At 35.4% G+C, this 20,782-nt stretch overlaps 1 protein-coding gene across 5 annotated transcripts in view; it reads left to right on the top strand.

Annotated features, from left to right (window-relative positions):
- Window positions 1–20,782, top strand: part of IMMP2L (inner mitochondrial membrane peptidase subunit 2) — a 427,594-nt gene that overhangs the window by 38,801 nt on the left and 368,011 nt on the right. The gene's annotated exons all lie outside the window — the stretch shown is intronic.

The following is a 20,782-nucleotide window of genomic DNA, read 5'->3' as shown; positions in this document are numbered from 1 at the left end:
GAAAATCTTTTTCATTTATTTCATAAATAGAACTTAAATTGATTTGAACTTGACCTGTGTCTTCTGCCAGTATGGAGCAGAACAGTCTAGCCTGCAATTCTCTCACCACTCAGCTCTGATTTTCCCTGCTATTGTAGCTATCTTGTTTTATTGCTACCTTTGTGAAATGTAAAAAATTAGTATATAAGTAAAATTTTGGACTAAGGGAAAAGGTAGGAGCAAAAACTTAAAATTATTGTTCTCATAAACCCACGATCCATAGCATAATGCCATTTAGGGTTTCAGTAATTAATAGTGTATATCCTAAGGCAAAAAAGAGATAGCTAGTGAGCATATTTCTTGTGTTATGTGTTGTTTTATATATTTGCTTTAAGGGATAAATTAGTGACATTCTCAGAATAATAATGTTTCAAGAACTAGGGCAACTGTAATGACAGAAGTGTGGTCTTGCCATATAAAGGGAAGTATGTTGTCAGCAAGCAAAGGATAATAGCATCCTGTACACCCAGAAGGCCTGCTGTGATGTTTGTGTCTGCATAAGATCCCCTTCGCCCTCAGACCAGGCTATTTTTAAACTGGTGCTGAGTTTGACCTTAGTAAAGAAATACTGTTGGAAGATTTTTAAATGCGTGATCATACACAGTGTGTTCCTCAGTCCTATAGGATGCTGGCAGTAGTATTTTTTCCACAGCAAATCTGTTTTAGTTTGCACTTTGCTTGAGTTCAAAGGCTTACCTGTTTAACATTACCAGGGAAAGCTTACTACAAATTATTTTCTGTATCCTTAATTGATACAGCTTACCTGAATCCATGAGACAGAATTAGAGATTTAGATTCATTGTTCCATGCAGCTTATGATGTGATGGTGTCACATTTCTGATTAAAATAGAAATAGCTTCCACAGACTTTGTTGTTAACTACATTTTCCTCACTGTGAGCGGTGATGTCGTTGTAAAACTTGTGAAGAATACTAATTGTTCTAGGTTAATATAACCACTACTTCATAGGAACAGCATGTCTGTTATCCTTTGATAACTGAAGGAGAATGTTGGTATAGTTGACATACATTTATTTATACAAAATACAACATATTTTAAATACTTTGCAATGCCAGGAAATTTAAAGAACAATCTTTCATGGGCCTCTTGTAACCTTCTAAGACTCTTATGTTATCCCATGATATCTAGAGACATGTTTTAAAACTGACAGTGATGGGAAAGTGCAATGTTGGAGTGATTCCTTACTGGGAGAAATTTACGATGTAAATATATGTTAACTAACATTAAGTTAAACCTGACTTAGCAAAACAAAGACCTTTCAGTGTGTGAGCCCAAATTGAGCAGAAAAAAAAGTGCATCTTAGTATCTGAAACCTTTTCTAGATACTTCTTAGTTTTTATAATCGAAACAGGTGAGCATGTTTATATAGAATATTTTCTCCTCTTTGTTTCCCTCTTTGCCTATCCTTTTTGAGAAATTATCTCAGTGATTATCTGTGAGAGAGTTTTGAGTAGCCAGCCTTCTAATTTTATTCGTTTTTTCAGTTCTCATTTGTAATCAATCCTGTGGCCATTTGTGGTGTTGAAAAGAGTACAGAGTTTGTGAATGCATAAAGTTGGTTGGGGTTTATTTAAGTATTTATAGAGTGTAATAGTTGACTTTATGTTGGGTTACCTTAAGGCTGGAGGACTGTGGTCTGCAGCTTTGGAGCTGTTGTCTCCCACCCTTCTAAAGTCTGCCACTGTTTTTTTCAGCTAATTCTAGATTACACTTTTCTCCTTTAAAACACTTAAAAGGTTTTTTTTGCATGTTTGTTATGTATGTTTTAATCAGCTATTAGCTGTGGTTAGTGAACAGGTATAGCATAATACCACTCTCTAATACAAATATGATTGAATTGATATATTTGAAAATACTTAAAGCTTGCAAAGACTCTTAACAGTTGCTTCACATTTCAACAGCGTAACTATATGCGAGACAGCTCAGCAAGGTTTTCCAGTTCACAAGATTTGCTAATGCAGCGGCAGTTAACCACCAAGGGAAATTTAGATTTGAAGGGACTCTTCATGTCCTGATTTGTAAAAGCCCTCCTGGGCTATTCTAGAAATTTCTGCCAACAACTACATTTAGCTTTTCTGTGTGGCTTGTTTCAATTCCTGTGTGCAGCTGTATATACTATTTGCTGAAGCTCATGAGGTATTACATGGCAGCAACAAGTACATTCTCTAGGTGGTAGCAGCACAGCTAGCAAATGTGTCAGCTCCTGGTATACAGGGAACAAGAACAGGGCATTTGCTCTTATTAGCACAGAGCATTACTTCAGGCTAGAAGTAATCAATTTTAGTATCTCTAATCTACCAGTTATACTCCTGCTTTTTGATTTATTAATAGTAATATGACTGATACTGGAATGGGCTGAGTAAAGGTTTTATTATTCTATTGTTTTGTTCTTTGGCTCATACATGCAGTTGAGAAAGTGAACAAATAAAACACATCAATACTGCTTTTATCATGAGCTTCATCTACATGAAGCTAAAAGTTGTACAATATTTAATGTTATCTCATGAAGAACCCTTTTGAACACAACAGGGTCATGATTGCTGTGTTCATATATTCCTGATTGGTCTCCCATGTGTTTTCTAAGAATAAACTGGTTCTGGAGATTGCTATGGAAATTTGATCCAAGTACAAAAGGTGAACTAGCATAGACTTGTATGAATAGCTGATATTCAAAATGATCTCTGACTTAGGAAGAAAATAAACCACACTCAGAATCTGAGAACTGTAATACCAAAAATATCAACAAATATGAATTGGTGACATTATAGTTTTTTTTAAAAGTATCTATGATAGACAAACTGGCAAATTAGAGCATTGCATAATAATTTAATGATGATTATTATGTGTATACAATACTTGTAGAACAATTTCAGATTCCATGATTGATTTGTGAAGTATCATTTATGGACACTTTGAAACAGTTGGCATGCAGTAGCAGAATGACTGCAGCATATTACTCACATACACTGCGTAAGTTCTTAAATGTGTATGTTCTTTATGAAAATCAGTAATTTTTTCCTTTCCCTCAGTAACTTGGAACAAAAGCAATGGTTGGTGCTGGTGAGAACCGATATGGAATCCTTGTTGTTGGAATTCCTTAAAGTGAAGGAGGTTCATATTGCCTGTGAGAAGAGAGACTGTAATCTCCATTTTGCTCTTACAAGTCCAGAATATATTGTCAACTTTTTCTCCTTAGGATCCAAATCTGATATATATTTTGAAACAGTTCAGAAAATCAGAAGGCTTAAAAAAGAGCAAAAGGGAAAATTTTAAATGGATGTATTTTACACCTTATTAAAAAGTCAAATATATTAAATTGTATTTAAATTATTTTAATATATTAATTTATAGATGTGTTTATGGTCTATATAAAAGGTTTAGATCCTAGAGTGACACACTATTGTATTTGAAAATAAAATCCATGTCATAAGATTGCATGGAGTGTGTATGCAGCAGCTGAAGGTCCTCTCTCTAGAATGGTAATCCTCTAGTTGGATTTGAGGATAATTCACCATCTTAGTCATGTATAGGATATATACTTATAGGAATTTTTTCAATTTAGGGCCCACTAAAAAAAAATAAAAATCATTCTGACCTGTGTTTTCCTGCCCATGGCAGAGGGGTTGGAGTACATCACCTTTAAAGGTCTCTTTCAACCCAACCCATTCTGTGGCAAATAAAATCTCTTCCTGAAGTTGTTTTCTTGCTGGTTTTGGGTTGTTATATTCAGGATGATACTAATAAGCTGAAGGGAATTTGTACTGCTTCAACCAATGTAACTGGGATTTATATGGAGGTTATATGCTAAAGAAACACATGTTTAGGTTTGTCTCCAGTCAATGGTTTTGGTGCTTAGGTTGTATCTGTATCCAAGGTTATGCCCAAGCCACAGATAATGTGCTCCTGAAAAATGAACTGCTTTGCATCCTCCACTTCATTTGAGTGCGTAAATCTTGGGATGTCAATTATGCCTCTTGCAACGAGCCGTAATAAACACATACAGAGAGAGCAGAGGGAAAACAAGGAAGCTGAGAACAGGCCTGTGATGGAGGAAAAAATTACATGATTGACACTGTTTTCTTTTGTTGATCCTAGCTGCAATTTGGTGGAGTCTCTATTCAGTAGCAGTTCTAGAGAGGAGATTGTAACATCTTTATTGTAATGCTTATTTGGTTTGTTGTGCTTCATCATTGAAGACTTCCTTAAACAGATTACAACAGACTGGTTCACCTGTTAAATTTATGCCAGTGAGCAAGCCTGTTTCCTTCCTTAATAGCATCTTATGACTTGTTTGTGTTTCCAAAGTCTCTAATGAAGGCTTAAGAATGAAGCCTCTAGCTTATTATTTTATTCTTATCTATATTTTGTCATGCCTAGGGATGCTGATTTTAGACAAAAGCATCATTATTCAAGAAACTCTACATAGATTTCTTTGTCTCCTCAAGGGGGGTTTCTGCATTAAACTTACTCCAATTATCTCTGTTGTTTTAATAGTTAGATATCATAAATCAAGCCTACTCACCAGAATTTCTCTCTAGTCAATGGAGAAAAATGAGCACTTATAGAAATGAGTTTTATCAATTAAACTTAGACATTTTATTTTAAATGATGGGTCAAATAAATGACATGTAATTTAATTAGAATACAAACATATTTCTATATGATTTTTTTCACTTTTGTTCCTAAACTAGGTGATCAAATAGTAATGAAAATATTTGAATATGTTTCACCATACAATTTTAAGGATTATTTACATTATTTACATGCAATTTAGTAATGCTGAGAAAAAATATTTTCCATGTTATATCTTAAATTTCAGGATGACATCTCATACTTTTCACTGTACCTATCTTGGACACTCCTTTTGGGAGACTGGGATAGCTGACCAACAGGGGTCTTCAGTTTTACAGTCAAATTTTCATCCTGTTGAGATAAAGCATCTATTAATGAGCTATACATGCAGATAACTAAATAATATTGGGGAGCATCCATACTGTTCTTGTGTTTACAATATTATTTTCTTTTTTCCCTTCCTTCCTCTCTGTCTGTTAAACCACACAGAAGAAATAAGGTCATAATTTAATGAATGACCCCTTGGATCACAGATGCTGACAAAATGAAGCCTGAAAATTTTAAATTGGCTGGCTGCTGTTATCCTAACTGAGCCCATTAAAGTCACACAAGAGAGCATAAATTATTATGTAGTGAAACTGTGACTTTTTCATGTTTTTTTTGTGAATGTGACAAAATTTATGGATGGCATTCGTGATACTAAGTTGACAGAATTAAAACCACTGTTTATGGACACAGTTCAGTAACTTGATTTAATTAGATTCTCACCACATTGATCTAAGAGGATTTTCAGGCAGTATTTTTTGATGAGGGTTTGAAAGAGAATGCTGGAGTTCTCACACCAGTGAAGAATTAAAAGCAATGTTTTCATTTAAATACATAGATGTTTAGCTAATTACTTAATTAGACTGTTGCACTTTGAAACAGTGGACAGTGTTTTGTATAGGGGCTTCAGGCACTATCCAACCTGAAAATTCATCTTAAACCAATAGTGTACTGCATTAACATTGAGTGTGTATAATAGAGAGCAATTCAGCTCTAGCTCACATAGAAATGGGGCATCAAAATCCAAGCTTCATTGATAGTATTGACTGTACTGAGAACTCCTGACCCTTAGTTCCCTTATTGATACCTAAATTTAACATTGGGTATGGAACAGTATCAGAAGTAAGTAAGGCTATAAGGATAATCAATTATCTTCTCTGTCAGAGCAAATAACGCCTTTTAATTTCTTCTTCTTTCCTGGTTTCTTCCTGTGTCTTTTTCAGGTTACCTGTCCCCATTAGTAATCAACCTGTCTGTAAATCTACTGAGCATTGTATTATTACTATTTCCTATTTTTTAAATTTTACTGAAAATAAGTCAGTAATAATCTGTGGGATTTTTAAGGTGAACCTTTTGGGTATTTAAATATGGTAAGCTTTTGGAAAATACAGTATAGACCTGTGAAGTGAGTGTAAGGAATGATAAATTGAATGCCAATTGATGCAAGAAAGTTGAAAAATCTCCATTAAATTACTGATACAATTTTATGGAGGTGTCAGTATTACATGAGGGCTTGTGATCTGTTAAAGACAGTAAATGGTTTTAAGGACATTATGTTGTATGCATCTTAAAAGTTCCTTACAGAGATTTTACTTGAAAAAGCAACATTACCAGGAGCTAACATGCATCGTGTAGCAAAAAGACTGTGTTTTATTTTACTCCGCACTATAATGCGATTATAAAATTAAATTAGAATTAGTAACACTTTTAAAACAAAATAATTTAGATTCTTCTTAAGTATGGAAGGTTTAAAAGAAGCAGTACCTTCAACTAGGAACAAATACGAGAAAATTGGCCTAGCCCCAACTTTTTGCAAGCCAAAGTAAATCTTGACATGAAGTCCCTTGTTGAGAGCTCTGGTAGAAAGGTAGCTGGGAGATCTTTTAAACCACAGATTTATAAATTAAGGTTTTGGCACAGCAATTGCCAAAGTTATACAGACAGTCAAAAATTGGGGTGTAGCAGAAGTGCAAGACCACTGCAATTGGCTCAGTTGGATAAAGTGTGATGCTGATAACACCAAGGTTGTGGGTTTGATCCCTGTATGGGCCATTCACTTAAGAGTCAGACTTGATGATCTTTGTGGGTGCCTTCCAACACAATATTCTGTGATTCTGTGAAATATAAGGCTACTTACTGGAACTCTCTGACAAATAAAACATTTATTTCAGCATCTCTTTTCAAAACTGGCAAAACAAGGTGGGAATTGTCAGTTGGTTTCCCTACCTGTGTGTCCTTCCCTATGTAGTTCCTCAGCATTAAGAGACATTGGATATGTTTCTTTCCATTAAATAGTACCTGAACCTGAACAGCATCTTTTTAAACAAATTCAGGGACAGCTGATCCATAAACTGCTAAATGTTACTTCCTCTACAACTTCCTGTGGCAGCAAACAGCAACAATTATCAGGTATTTTTTGTTATTCATCCAGGGAATGTCACAAATCCATGCATCTGATTACTAATTTAAAATTTCAATTTCAGATTTAGCTGAAAATTGTGCCAGTATTGCAAATCTCAGTAGCTCTTTCTGTAAAATTCAGGCTGGGTTGTATGGGAGTCTGAACACAGTCTTCAGAGCATTGCTTAGAATTGAAGAATCTCTTCCGATTTATTTTTTTCAAAAATAAGAAGTTATAATTTATGTGAAGACTCTGTATTTCTTGCTCATATTTCACCTTCCTTTGTATAGGTATTGTAGAAAAATGAGAAATACTCAAAGATTATCTCAGTTTCAGTACTTTATATACTGTAGGAAGATATCCATAGACCAGGTGTTGAGTCCTGACATTAACATTGTGTCTTCCATTATTAATATTATTAGCTACAAGCTAGTATTAAATTTGTTTCTTAGTGATGTCAAGATGCATATGAAGAAGTACTTCTGGAACAGGAAAATTAATGCCATGATAATTTTTCTTTATATCCATGATGATTCAGTGATGGTGCTCTTAAAATGACATACGCTTATTTAACTTTTAGTTACTTCTGCCATTTTTTCATACTCCTAACTCATATCTGTGAAATTCACTTGGATTGTGAAATTGATGCAATATAAGAAAGCAGGGGAAAGGTTCACATTATTCCAAAATTAAACATCACTGCTCTATTATAGTGAGAAGTATGCCTGTAGACACATGTATTGGTTTGATGGAGGGGTTTTTTTCATGATAATTTCAAATTCTGCTATCAAATGTCCAAGTTTACTATGAAATCTTCACAAAATATTTTTTCCCAAATGACAGAACAAAAACCACAAAGAACTCACACCTGTGCTCTTATTTTTAATTTTTTTTTTTTTATTTCTGATACTAATGATTCATAATCTAATACTTTTATTTGTTGTTGAAATAAATCCTGCTGTGATACCTTTCTGATGTGTGTTAAATTTAGTGGAAACAGCAATGGTTCTGGGAGAAGACCAAGGTGTATTGAAGAAAATGGTAGTATTTAAACTTAAGTAAATCTGGTTTTGTGTATTTTGTTGCACAGTGGATTCCTTTTTTACAGATACTGGTTTAACTTTAGAAATTCTCAGCCTCTCAAGTATTTTCCTTTTACTGTCAAAAGAATGTCATGACAATATTTAAGGCTGCTGAACAAGAGGAACAAAGATTTTGTTTTGCTAAATATACCCAACCGGCCAACACTGACATACTCACTTCATTGCTTTCTAGTTCAGTTGTAAAAATAACCCAGCAAAACTTCCTTCTTTGAAAGGATTATTCTAGGGAACATTTGCTTTACAAAGAATAAAATATATTTGGTGTTCCTATGCTTGACAGAAGACATGCACAATTCTTATCCTGTATTTACAATGAAGTGATGCTCTTTATTACTAGAATTCAGAGATTATTTTCTTAGAATGATATAAAAGCCCCTTCCTTAAGGAATTTCATGGTACATTTTAAAAATGTACCATTTCTTTTTATAGTGTTCTTCATAGTAAATAATAGAATCTCTAAGGCGTAATGGAAGATACATGGGAAGAACTGCTACTGCAATGAAAACCAGTGAAGTTTGAGGGGATTATACAGTAAAACAAGGCTAATCTAAGAAAACACAGCTGTAATACTGCTGAATGTTTTTATTTTCAGGAATTTTATAGAATGTTGATGTAGACAATAAAAGGGGTACATCCATGAAAATACATGATTTAATGTAACACAACCCCTTCCCCTTCCCCCCCACCCCCCCAGTTTAAGCATACAGTACTCAGATTTCACATGATGGTGAAGAAACCCCTTAAGACATTTAAAATTTATGAGGAGTCTTGAGATTTCATTCATTATGTTGACAATATGCACAGCTTCTTTTCAAAATGGATTGGACCAAAAAAGGTGAACAGACATGGTTGAAAGATCTCTTCCCGCAGTGTATGCTGAATTATGTGAGTTACTTCTGCTTATACGTTACCCTGGAGGACTGCTTAATGTGCTTGGTTATATAGAGCTGCAAATTTTTAGCTGTGGGCTGGTATCCGTATTGAGCCATAAATTTATAGTTGATCTATTGCTTTCTGGGCAGACCAGTCATACTCAGATAGAATTAAGGGCAGTAATTGATTTCCTGCTAAATAAGACTCATATCAGTTTAAAATACAAAAAAAATGTAAACTAGAGTCTATATGAAGCAAATATATGCTCTAAATATTGGTTGTAGATATGAAAACCTTTTTATATTTATAAATTTGCATATAGATCTGTAAAGATACCTTCTGAATGCAAAGCAGTATCTAGAATTTTTTTTACCATTTGAATTTTGATTGACAGAAACATTTCTGCAAACAAATTTTTGACTGCTGTGGCTGCATCTTTATTCTGACAATATACCATACTGACAGAGTGTAATTTTAGCTTGTTTTTAGCTTGTATTAAGTACCAAGGTGAATATTGGATCAGTTAAGGGTCTCATCTGCTCCTAAGTACCATAACAAAAACCGCTTTATAGAAAAAAAAGAATTAAGCAGTGATTGTTTATCAGTGGTGTATCAGCACGTGTCTGTGAAATTTAGAACAAGGCTGATTCACTGAGATGAAGACCAAAATCTTTTATTAACTGAAGCTGTCTTTTTCTGATCAGCAATTAAGCTGCCAAGTAAGTCTGCTCAATTTCACTTCCATCCTGTGAAAATCAGCTGCTGCTTTCATTATACTGATATAACAAGTATTGAAAGAAAGAAATTACCTCTCTTGACAGAGTAAGAAAAACTTTGTTGTGCTACTTCAACTTAATTTATATTTGGAATTCCGTCCTGCTTCAGAATTTTAAAAACATCAGTCTCCCTTTTCCTGCTCTCTCCTCATGTACTCTTTTTCTCTCTTTTTTCTCTCTTCTTTCTCTGCCTTGTTTTTACAGTGAAGAATGTGCTGTGTAAAGTTGAATGAACTTGGATTATTTCTCATCAGAGAGACATTTATCCTGCAGGATTTCAGCCCACATTTTTCCTTTAGAACTGTTTACTATAAACTTTTTCAGTTGACATGAAGTAATGTGTATCCTTCCTGAGGATAAAGGAGAAGTTTTTCTGTAAATATTATTTCCCAATTGGAGTCTGATTTTGTGTCGCTGTATTGCTGTCTAGAAGAAAAACCCCATCCATCTAGTTTTTATTTTCCATGTGAGTTATTTATTTAATTAGTTTGTTGTTGTATACACATATGGCTGAAATTACATATTAAATCTGAAGCAAAAGAAGCAGTTGCTATATTACAGTGTTTTGGCTACTTGGCTAAAGATAAATGCCCATTGTTTTTCTAGCAAGTGCTAGAAAGCATGTTTCATAATTTGGACTTTCTGGGGAAGAATTTCCTTCATTATAGCTTTTAAAATTATTCCAGTTCTCCCCTTTTTCCTAGCCAGTGTTTTGTTTCTATGGGCAGATGAATAGTTTTGTCTCTGGCATTTGAAGTTCAGAAGGAAGGACCTTCCTCTTGTTTCTCCTGGTGTCTGTTCTAAAGCCTCCATCCTTGTACCGTGACTGTGACTGCTCCTTGTGCTAACCTGAGAGCCTGATCTGCTAGAAGGAGGGGCTGTGTCTGTGCAGCTGTTGTGACTCAGTGCTCAGGTGTTCCTCAGCTCTCATATTTCCCAGAGCAAGCGTGTGCATTGGCACAGCCTGGCGTCCGTTAAATGGGATGGACAGCAGAAGACGACGTTGCGGTTTCTACTTGTACTTGGATTCTATACACTGATTAAAATACTTACTACATTACTCTCCTGGAAAGAGAAGGCAGAATTTTTCTGAAGCTCTTCTCATAGTGTTCAACTCACCTTGATACAATTCATTCCAATTTACCTGAGCTGGAAGCTGAGCTTCTTTTCCTGAGCTGGAAGTAGTAGAGGGTATAATACTATTTCTGAGAAAACATATTTTAGAAATAAAGAGTCACTAGACTCTTGATATTTCAGTTTTTTGCTTCTGTATTTTTCAGTTTTTTACTTTTTACAGTTTTTTACTTCTGTATTTTTCTGTATTTTTATTTAACAAGATTTAAAACTTTCAAATTTCTAAAAGATTATATTACTTCTGTTGATCATGACAGTTAAAGAAAAGAAAAAGCTTATCTGGTTCTGGTTTTGCCACATTAGTTTGGAGTCATCTAAGACTTAGCATTACTTCTTTAAGCTCTCAATTTTAGTTGTCTTCTATATCAATCCAAATTTGAGTCTAGTGATTTTTCTTAAAGCATTTCCAGAAATGACATTCATTTAAGATTGTCTAAATTCAACTGTAAATTCACAAAGCTTGCTTGTTTTGAAGAAGTACTACTTTCCAGGTTGGATCTTATAAGCGTGACCTCTAAGCAGGCTTGCAGTGCTGTATCTGCTGCTTTTTGAATGCACTGTACATCCATCTGCTTGCTGTGACTTTTTTCATTTTACTCTGAGTTGGCAGGTCTTGGCTGCATTGCCTGCAGTTGTAAGTTGTTTAGCAAATACCATGCATGGCCCTACATCCCATATGCTCATCTTATACTATTTCTAGCAGCATTTCTTTTGTGAGGGTTTTCCTAAGGCTTTACTTTGTATTTTTTATTTTTTTATTTTATTCTGTTCCCGAAGTAAGTGTGTATATATATATATATATATATATATTTCCCCCCCCCCCGGGCCTTCTCCCCCCTCCCCTTCCTTTTCTTTTGGGAATTTAATTTTTGTCCTGAGAGATTTCTGCAGCCTTATGTATCACATACCACTCTTTTCGAAGTGTGAAGTCATATCTTTTGTTAGTTACTTGTGTCTTGCCCTCCACCCTGCAGCTTTGGATTACTGAATTGAGTTAGTATCTATCTGCTGTAATGCAATCTGCCAACTGCCTTAATTATAAGTCTGACTTATTAGTTTAAAACTAATAAAAGATTCTTCAGGGACGTCTTTCACTTTTTTTTGAGTTTTATTTGCAGTTCTTTCTAAAGTGTCTCTTTTGAGGTTTTCAGCAGTATTACAATTTCAGTTCAGAGCCTGCACTTTCAGTCTTGCTCTTGAAACTGGTTGCCATTAGTAGGTGCAAGTTTAGCAAAAATAAAAATGTAGTTATTAGTGAAATTTACTTTTTACTAAATGTGGACTCCAGCTTTTCTCCGACAGATGTCAGATACTTACTTGACTTCCTTCTTACTATCCATCAGTGTAAGACTAGTTTCAGCTTGTTAGTGGCCTTTAGTTCCTGCACTGCTGTTATTCCCTCTCTCTCATTCTTAGGTGTCTGTCTAGCTAATGTTAGATCAGGTTATGAAGGCACTTAAACAGACATTTTGAGTATCTCCAGTGATTAAGTCTTGTGTGAGTTCCAGTTCTGTATTATGTAGCACTGAGGAGAACAAAAAAGTATTAAAAGAGCAAGCATTATCAAAGTTCAAGCCCTATATGTGAGAATCTGCGAATAGGGAGATCCTAATTTTCTTGCCCATTTGCACAAGAAATTTGGTACTTATTTCTGAAGATGCTTACACTGATGTCACTATAGAGAATGTGGCAGTAATTCTGCTGGAACTGTAACTGTGGCTGATAGAGTGCAACTCTCCGTGAGTGAAACAAGCTCTACAATCAGAACCTGACCATTAAGTAAAGAACATATTAAAAAAAACCCAAAAAATGAAAACCAAAAGCAAACCAAATCAAAACAAACCACTGAACTCCCCACAAACTAATCCTTTGTAGGAAATCAATCTGTTTGTATTATTTTTGTCTTACTATGTTGTTAGAGTTCTCTTTTAATTCTTTGTTCTATGATAGTGGCCATTGTGCTGTACTTGATTAATGTATTAAAATATTCTCGTGTTACTGAGAATGTTAATTTTCAGATTATCAGTCAGATATTGCATATTTGACTAAATGAATATTGGTGTTTTTCAGAGATATGTTCTGCAGTGGCAAAGGCTTCTCATTTTAAAAATATATTGTAGTCTGGAAAAACATAGTATTTGAGTGGGGACATTTTGTAGTTACCTCCTTGAGGAAGAAAATGTAGTATTTATCCAGTAATAAGTATGGAGATTTAATAAATGCTCTGTAGAAATTGAAAATAACTCCTGTTCAGTATCTCAGATATTTTTAGTACTGTTTGGAAATGGAAACTATCCTTGAAGGACAGATCCCAATTTAACTCTATTATTGATAAACCAAACTCATGTGCTTAGTATAACATGCTTCATGAAACAATAGGAATAAGTTGAAAAAAGCTATTTCTAAAGACAACTTGTACTTACTACAGCAAACTGTGGAAAACTATATGCAACTTTGTGCATGGTTCATTTACACAAGCCATTCAGTGAAGTGCTGCTCTGACATTTCACTGGCAAGTAAGATCAGAAGGAGGGAGTGCTGATATAATTAGATATTAAGCCTTTTTAGATGGGGCCATCTGCCCCAAAGTCCTGCTTATGGTTGCAAATTTTCTTTATAGTGACTAAAAATGAGCTGTGCAAGCAAATATAAGACCTACCATGCTATAGTTTTCAGAGGATTTGCAAAACTTCCACAAGCTCTGAATGTCTCACCAGGTCAATAATGTAGCTGGCTGGGCATATACTGCCAGAAATTTTTATTCCTTTTTCTTTCTGTTTTAAATATTAACCACACTGCATGCGGATGCCTTTCATATATTCTGCTTTTCCTTGTTCTTATATTACAAACATTCACCAAAAGACACTTCCCAAGTTAGAAGAAGCAGTTCAAGAATATTTTTGTTTGCCTTTATAAAGCTTTGGCTCTCTAAATGAATTCAGAACTTCCCACATTGCTTACTGACAAATATTATGCATAAGAAACTCCTATTATTGTAGGTCACTGAATTAATTTTTAAAATGCCAATTGACATGATTCCCTTAGGGACTTGTAAGTTGCTGCTATATATTATGTTCCCACACAAATGGGGAAATTCAGATTTTTAGAAGGGAAAGCATTTGTAGTACAGAGAGAGCTTAACATGAATCAGGTAATGCTTTTCTAACATTTAAATTCTAATAAATGGAAATAGACTTTCTAGAGATTTTTCTTGTCACGGCATGCTTAACTCTCAGGAGAATATTGACATTGGTGTCCTTCCTTCTGGCACCAAACTTCACAACCTGACTGTATTTTGCATAACCAAAAATGGGAGTTACAAGTACAAATAATGGATACAGCTGCGTTCAGTCCATAGTGACACCAAATACTGCAAGTGAAAAAGCCAAAGAAAGATAAACTATTCAGAGCTATTTGATTGAGTGATTTTTGATTGAAAAATATCTTAGAGATGGTACTGGTATTTGTTATATCTTGCTGATATATAATGTGTGTTCTGTTTTTGTCAAATAGTCAATAATAGAATGCTGTAGATGAGAGATGGTAATGAACCAATATAACAGTCTTTTCACTTAAATATTACACTACCCAGTAACAGTGCTACACTAAATGGCTTGTTGGCAAGTTTGGTGTTTCCCTTGTGCACTGAAATTTATAAACATGGTAATTTTTATTTTGTAGAATTCTGAAATGTGATATTCAGTATATGCCTGTGAAAGCAGAGTTGCTGCCTTTGGCCCATCCTCCATTACATAAACTCCCTAACATAATCTTGTCAATGTGAAAATTAAAAATTGTTTGGGACTAGTACAAATTGACCGGAATTTGCAAATCACTTACTATAAAAATTCTGCAAGTTTCTACAAGCACAGTTGTATGCTAGCATATAACTCTCATCTTTTCAATATCAAGAATTTTTTTTCCCTTTAAGTTTGCTTTTCTGCTTACAGTAGGACTTTTTCTTCTACTTAAAATAGCAGAGTGATTGTGAACCTCTGAAATTTGTTGAGCCATGACTCTTGAATTGGGAATCCTCACCTTAGTGATAGGAAAAACACTTAAGAAAACACTTAATCTACTTTGAACTGGCTAGAATAAAATACTGGGTAATACATGGTATAGAATTCTTTTTTTTTTGGCAATGGGAAGAAAGACTTGATAGTATATTGGGTAATTTTCCAATTCACATCTCTTGTATGATTGTGTCCTTGAATAAGTAGAATTCTTTCTGGTATTGTCCACTGAGCATGAACAGATATATTCACAGATATATTAATGCATCTTTGATTTAAATGTTACGTTTTGTAACAGAGATTATTTAATATTTTTTAATAACAATTTGATTTCATAGCTTTCATTTCCATACAAAGTTTTTAATGGCACCACAGCATGCCAAGATACCACAAGCTACTTTATGCTGATATTTCGCAAATGGTTTAGATTCTTTTTTTGGGTTACATGACTAATGAAGAGTTAAAAGCTAATGGCAGCTGAAGGAAGAAGAGGCAGAAGGGAAATGCTTTCTTTGTATTGTTAAGAGAGAACAGTGAATTTACATTAGAATTTTATCAGCATTCTTGGTGATATGCCTACTCTGAATGAATTCCCCACAGATGCAATTTTTTTGGACTGACTTCTTTATTCTATCTTTCTTGTTTTGAGATACTAGCTTAAAAGGATGTATCTGCCTTTTATGTCCAGAGAATGAAGCCTTGAGACTTACTTGCCCTGTATTTCAGACAGCCTGTCTAGCTACTGGAAGTAAAGAGCAATTCTGCAAACAGGTTTGACTTGTACCAGGGGTGAGGTCAAAGCAAAGAATTAGGGAGGGCAGCGACTTCTTTGGCCATCATTTTTACTGTAGTTAGACAGATTGGGTTCAAGGCACGGGTTTTTTTTCCAGCACGTCAGAAAGACAGAATCAGATGATTGCATTAGGATGCATTTGCATGATTCTTAGAAAGTTTTTTTAATTATTTTTCGTTTTGTGGTTTTCTTCTTTTCTTTTCCCCTTCAGATGGTGCTACTGTAGGAGGTAGCACCATTTCATGGCTTGATTGGTTTTGTTCTTTTTGGAGAAAATGCTGAGGGCTACATTTGGAGGTGTAGAAGACATCTTGTATAATGTTATGAAATCGGAAGCCTGACATTTTAAGCTGTGAGGTTGATCAGCAAAACCTAGAAGAGAGTAATTCTGCTGGATGTAGCCTGGAATTTTATGCTAATCTAAGTGAAATATGACTCTTTAAGTCAGTGGTGTGTCAGGTAGCTCTTGCACTATTACATGGCACCTGGAGTTCTCAGCCTGGGGCATGGTAGTGACAAGTATTGGGAATTCACATCTTTATTATGCAAAAGAGGCTGGTGTTTTCTTACTTAAGTGTTCAGCATCATGAGGATGACCTAGGGCTTCTCTCTGTTTTGGTAAATCATAGAAGTTGCAACTTGGTACGTTTTGTCTCTCTTTTTTTTTTGTTATAGGAGTGACACCAGAAGGGGAAGATAACTTCTCTGGGCAAGAACATCAAAATGAAAATGCTAAATAATAAATAATTTTAGAGTGTAGTTAGCATGTGTTATCATGGGCCTAGAAGATAACCAGAGGATTTGGGTCTTGAAGTAACTTTTGATTGTGTATATCATACATGAAGAGATCTGCCATGGCAGGGACTAGAGCAGGGGAGAAGTGGGAGGAGTCTTCTCCCAGTGGTGGAGACGTGATGAACTGATCACAACCCCCTTCCCTGTCCCCTTGTGCTACTGGGGAGGAGGAGGGAGAGAAAATCAGGAGTGAAGTTGAACATAGGAAGAAGGGAGGGGTGGGAGAAAAATGTGGTTTTAAGTTTTGGCTTTATTTCTCCTTATCCTGCTCTGATATTATTGGTAATAAATTAAATTTATTTTTCCCCAAGTTCAGTTTTTTTTTACTTGTGACAGTAAGTGGTGAGTGATCTCTTTGTCCTTATCCCAACCCATGAACCTTCCCTTCTATTTTTCTCCCCCCCTTCCAGCCAAAGAGGGTAATGATATAGTGGCTTTGGTGGGCAGCTGGTGTTCAGCCAGAGCCAACTCACAACAGGTGTATTATAAGGACACTCATCAGTAAAAAGTTTCATCCTTTTTGAAGAATGTCATACCTGACAGATTGGATTCAAGGCTGTTGTCTGAGTTTTGAAAATTTGCCAGTGGTTGAGTTTACTTTCTTTCCTCTTGTACTTCCTGTGCTTCTTTACTTCTATAAATTATTAAAATAATGGTTTATCGCAGGCTAAAGGGAGATCCGATTTCTAGATTTGATTACAATCATTAAAACCATAATCCTTCTCTCTTATGCTCCTTAAAACTGACATATACATTGTTAAAATATTCAGTAGCTATTGAAGATAAATTGTTCCAGAAGATCACCTAATTATGCAATTAATTGGGTATTTTCCATTTTTGCTTTGTCACTGTAACAAATAAGAAATGTAGCATTTTGGCCTGCCTTTGTGAAACACCTGCTTTTGTTTATGAAAATTAATATAAAAATAATTTCTTTGCTTGGCTTCACATTTCTGCCTTTGTACTTTGGATCCTGTCCTTTGACTGAGGTATCTTAAAAGTAGCAATTATTCTGCTGATTATAACAGGCTTAATTCCTCTTTTTCTATCTTTCCATACTTATGTTTAAAAAAGGCAGGCAAACATCTGTTTGCAAGGGTAATGATGGCAACTCTGCTGTCAATAAGTAGCTGAAGAATGAGTAAGAAATTACATTTCAGTAAACTCAAATTTAGAAAATGGGAAAAAAGCTTATTTGAGGAATGGTTCACTCTTATTTTTTGTGACAGGATTCTTATTTAATTCTTTGTCATATAATCCTGTCATAGAATCATACAATGCTTTGGGTTGAAGAGACCTTAAAGATCATCTACTCCAACCCCCCTGTCATGGTTAGGGGACCTTCCAGGAGACCACGTTGCTCAGACCCCTGTCTAACCTGACCTTGAACAGGGATGCATCCACAACGTCTCTGGGCAACCTGTTCAAGTGTTTCACCATCCTCACAGTAAAGAATGTCTTCCTAATATCCAATCGAAACCTCCCCTCTTTCAGTGTAAAACCACTTCCTCTTGTTCACTATTTGCCCTTGTAAAATGTCCCTCCCCATCTCTTTTTCCGGCCCCCTTTAGTTACTGGGAGGCTGCTCAAAGGTCTCCCCAGAGCCTTCTCTTCTCCAGGTTGAACAATCACAACTCTCTTAGCCTGTCTTCATCAGAGGGATGCTTCAGCCTTCTGATCATTTTTACAGCTCTCCTATAGACCCTCTTGAGCAGCCATGTCTTTCTTGGCTGGGAGCCCCAGAGCTGGATGCAGTGCTTTAGGTGGAGTCTCACCAGAGTGGAGTAGAAAGGTAGAATCAGCTCCCATGACCTGCTGGCCATGATGCTTTTGATGCAGCCCAGGATACAGTTTGCTTTCTGGGCTGCCAGTGCACATTCCTGGCTATAATTCAGTTCTGCATGCACCACCACCTTCAAGTCCTTCTCTGCCTGGCTGTTCTCCCTCCAGTCATTGCCCAGCCTGTATCCATACTTGGGATTGCCCTAACCCAGGTGCAGGACCTTGCACTTGGCTTTGTTAAATTTCATGAGGTTTGTACATCATTCAGTGAGAGCTCACAAAACTACCTTGCTTGCAACCTGATGAGCAGTTACTCCTTAGCTGCAAACATACATCAGAAACCAAGGGACTAACTTTCCTAATAGTTCATATCATTCTTATATTGTTACCCTCCTTGTGATGTATTTAAAAAGGATTGTATTCATTACATGAACAACAAACTCTTTTATAGTTTAAAGTAATTTTAATTAGCATTCTACATGATGAGGCTATTTAGCTGACTTTTCAGAAGTTTTTAATGTTTTCTCAGATTTGTCCAATTCCTTACCATTTATAAATTTTAGCCTGAAATTGCTGTTTGGGATATGTTATGCAATTTTTTCACTAGGGAGCACGTTAAAACTCTGCATTTTTCGTCAACATGCGTCCTTAAATCACTTGAATCCCTTGAGTTCTGCTTGAAAGATGAAGTTTTGGGCTTGCTGAGCTGTATTGGTACCTGCTTTCATTCAGACTTCTTAGCAGATAGGGTTTTGCAGCATGGCTGTTTCAGGTTTTCTATGTGAAGCATTTCTTCTGGGTGTTGAACAATTGGAGTGGACTCCTTGGCAGCACATCCAATATTTGCTCCCATTTTATTTAAAAAGAAACAGAAGAATGGATACAGAGGAATGTTTTACACGAGGAAAAAGCAATTTGCTAAAATTCTCGCTTTCTCCCCTTGCCTTCTCCCTCTGTATTCAGCCATGATTAAGGAACCATACCTCATTCCTGATATGGTGTAACCATGGCTTAGGTTTTTGAGTAGACTTCTATGTTAAAAGAACTGAGATAATGTTTACAGAGTAGAATGATGCAAGCTAAGGAGGGCAAAATGAGAGATGTGGGTTATATTGTTGAGATGGAAATCAGCAATAACACCAGTTAGAAAACAGCAGCATGAGAAGGTATACAAACCTAAAGACAAAAATGGATCATTTCCACATACCAGTGAAAGATGGCCCTTTCCAATATGAGTGATAGGACTTAAGGGGAAAAGGCTCTCTGTGTCTTGACTGGATGGTGATAATACTAATGCTTAGTTACCTAAAAATTGAAGGCATATTTTGTGGATGTTAGCCAAGAAATAGTTTTACATATCATATTGCTTGTTGAATAAATGTTGTATGTTAATGGTATTCTAAGGCTTATTCTGTTTTCAGTGACTTTTTGCATACAGCTAATGATACTTGAAGAAAGTGACTCAAAGAAGGAGGGCTTCTTACCTTGTTAAAGAGTTAAAGCAAGTTTTTCTTCAAAATCTGAAACTCTTTTTTGCAGCCATTATTGTATGTCACCTGAGCTGACTGGGGAGTTTGTCTTCATACAAGCTTTCTATAAATTATTCTGCTGGAGTTTTAAAAATTTAATAAATTAGAGTTGTATCATTTGCCATGCTTTTTTTTCTCCAGGTCGTAATTTGCTATCTCTTATTGTGTAATGTATATTGTTCTAGTTTAGTCCCCATCTTGAAAACTGCTTTATTAGCCATTTTGTAAGCATTCATCATTAAAGTGAAATTGAGTCATAATATTACTGCACTATCACAGTAATGTGATCATATTCTTCCTACAGTAGGAGGTGGACATAAATCTGTCAATAGCAAAACTTGCAAAATAAAAATACAAGCCCACACCATTGTATTGATGTGTTTTTTAAGATCTCAGGTCTATCAACCAGCTAGCCTAGATATATTGAATTTGACTTTGCTGTAGCAATGAAGAAATCAATTCTGTAGTTTTGCACATAAGTGTCATAAAAAATCAGATATAGGATGTCATTGTGCTCATTTAGAAAGAATAGATTTAGTATTTACATTGAAGTTGAAAATCTATATGAATGAAAGAAGCAGTTGAAGTCATGAAGAAGATAATTCTGAATTCCACAAAGCCATGTGGAAGCCAACTGGTTGTAGGTGACTCTGCTTGAGAAGGGATGTTGGATCAGATGCCTTCCAGAGGTCCCTTCCAAACAGTCTGATTCTGTGAAAATAAAATGTAGAAGAAACTGAGGTGCCTCCTATCACTACAAATGGTGAATTGATTTACTTTTTTATCATCCTTGCCTATGTTTTAGTAAGAATGTGGGAAATTCATATTATGTAACATTGTTAGACTGAAGCGATTCTGGTGGAAGAAAAGAAAAAAACAGGTTTGGTTGTTTTTTTAAAAAAGCCTT

The sequence above is a fragment of the Corvus kubaryi genome, unplaced genomic scaffold, assembly GCF_017639235.1.
Source record: "Corvus kubaryi isolate FWS band 111438036 unplaced genomic scaffold, C.kubaryi_AGA036_p1.0 137, whole genome shotgun sequence".
NCBI lineage: Eukaryota > Metazoa > Chordata > Aves > Passeriformes > Corvidae > Corvus > Corvus kubaryi.
Note: the sequence above shows the minus strand (reverse complement) of the source record. Positions and strands in the feature narration are given on the sequence as shown.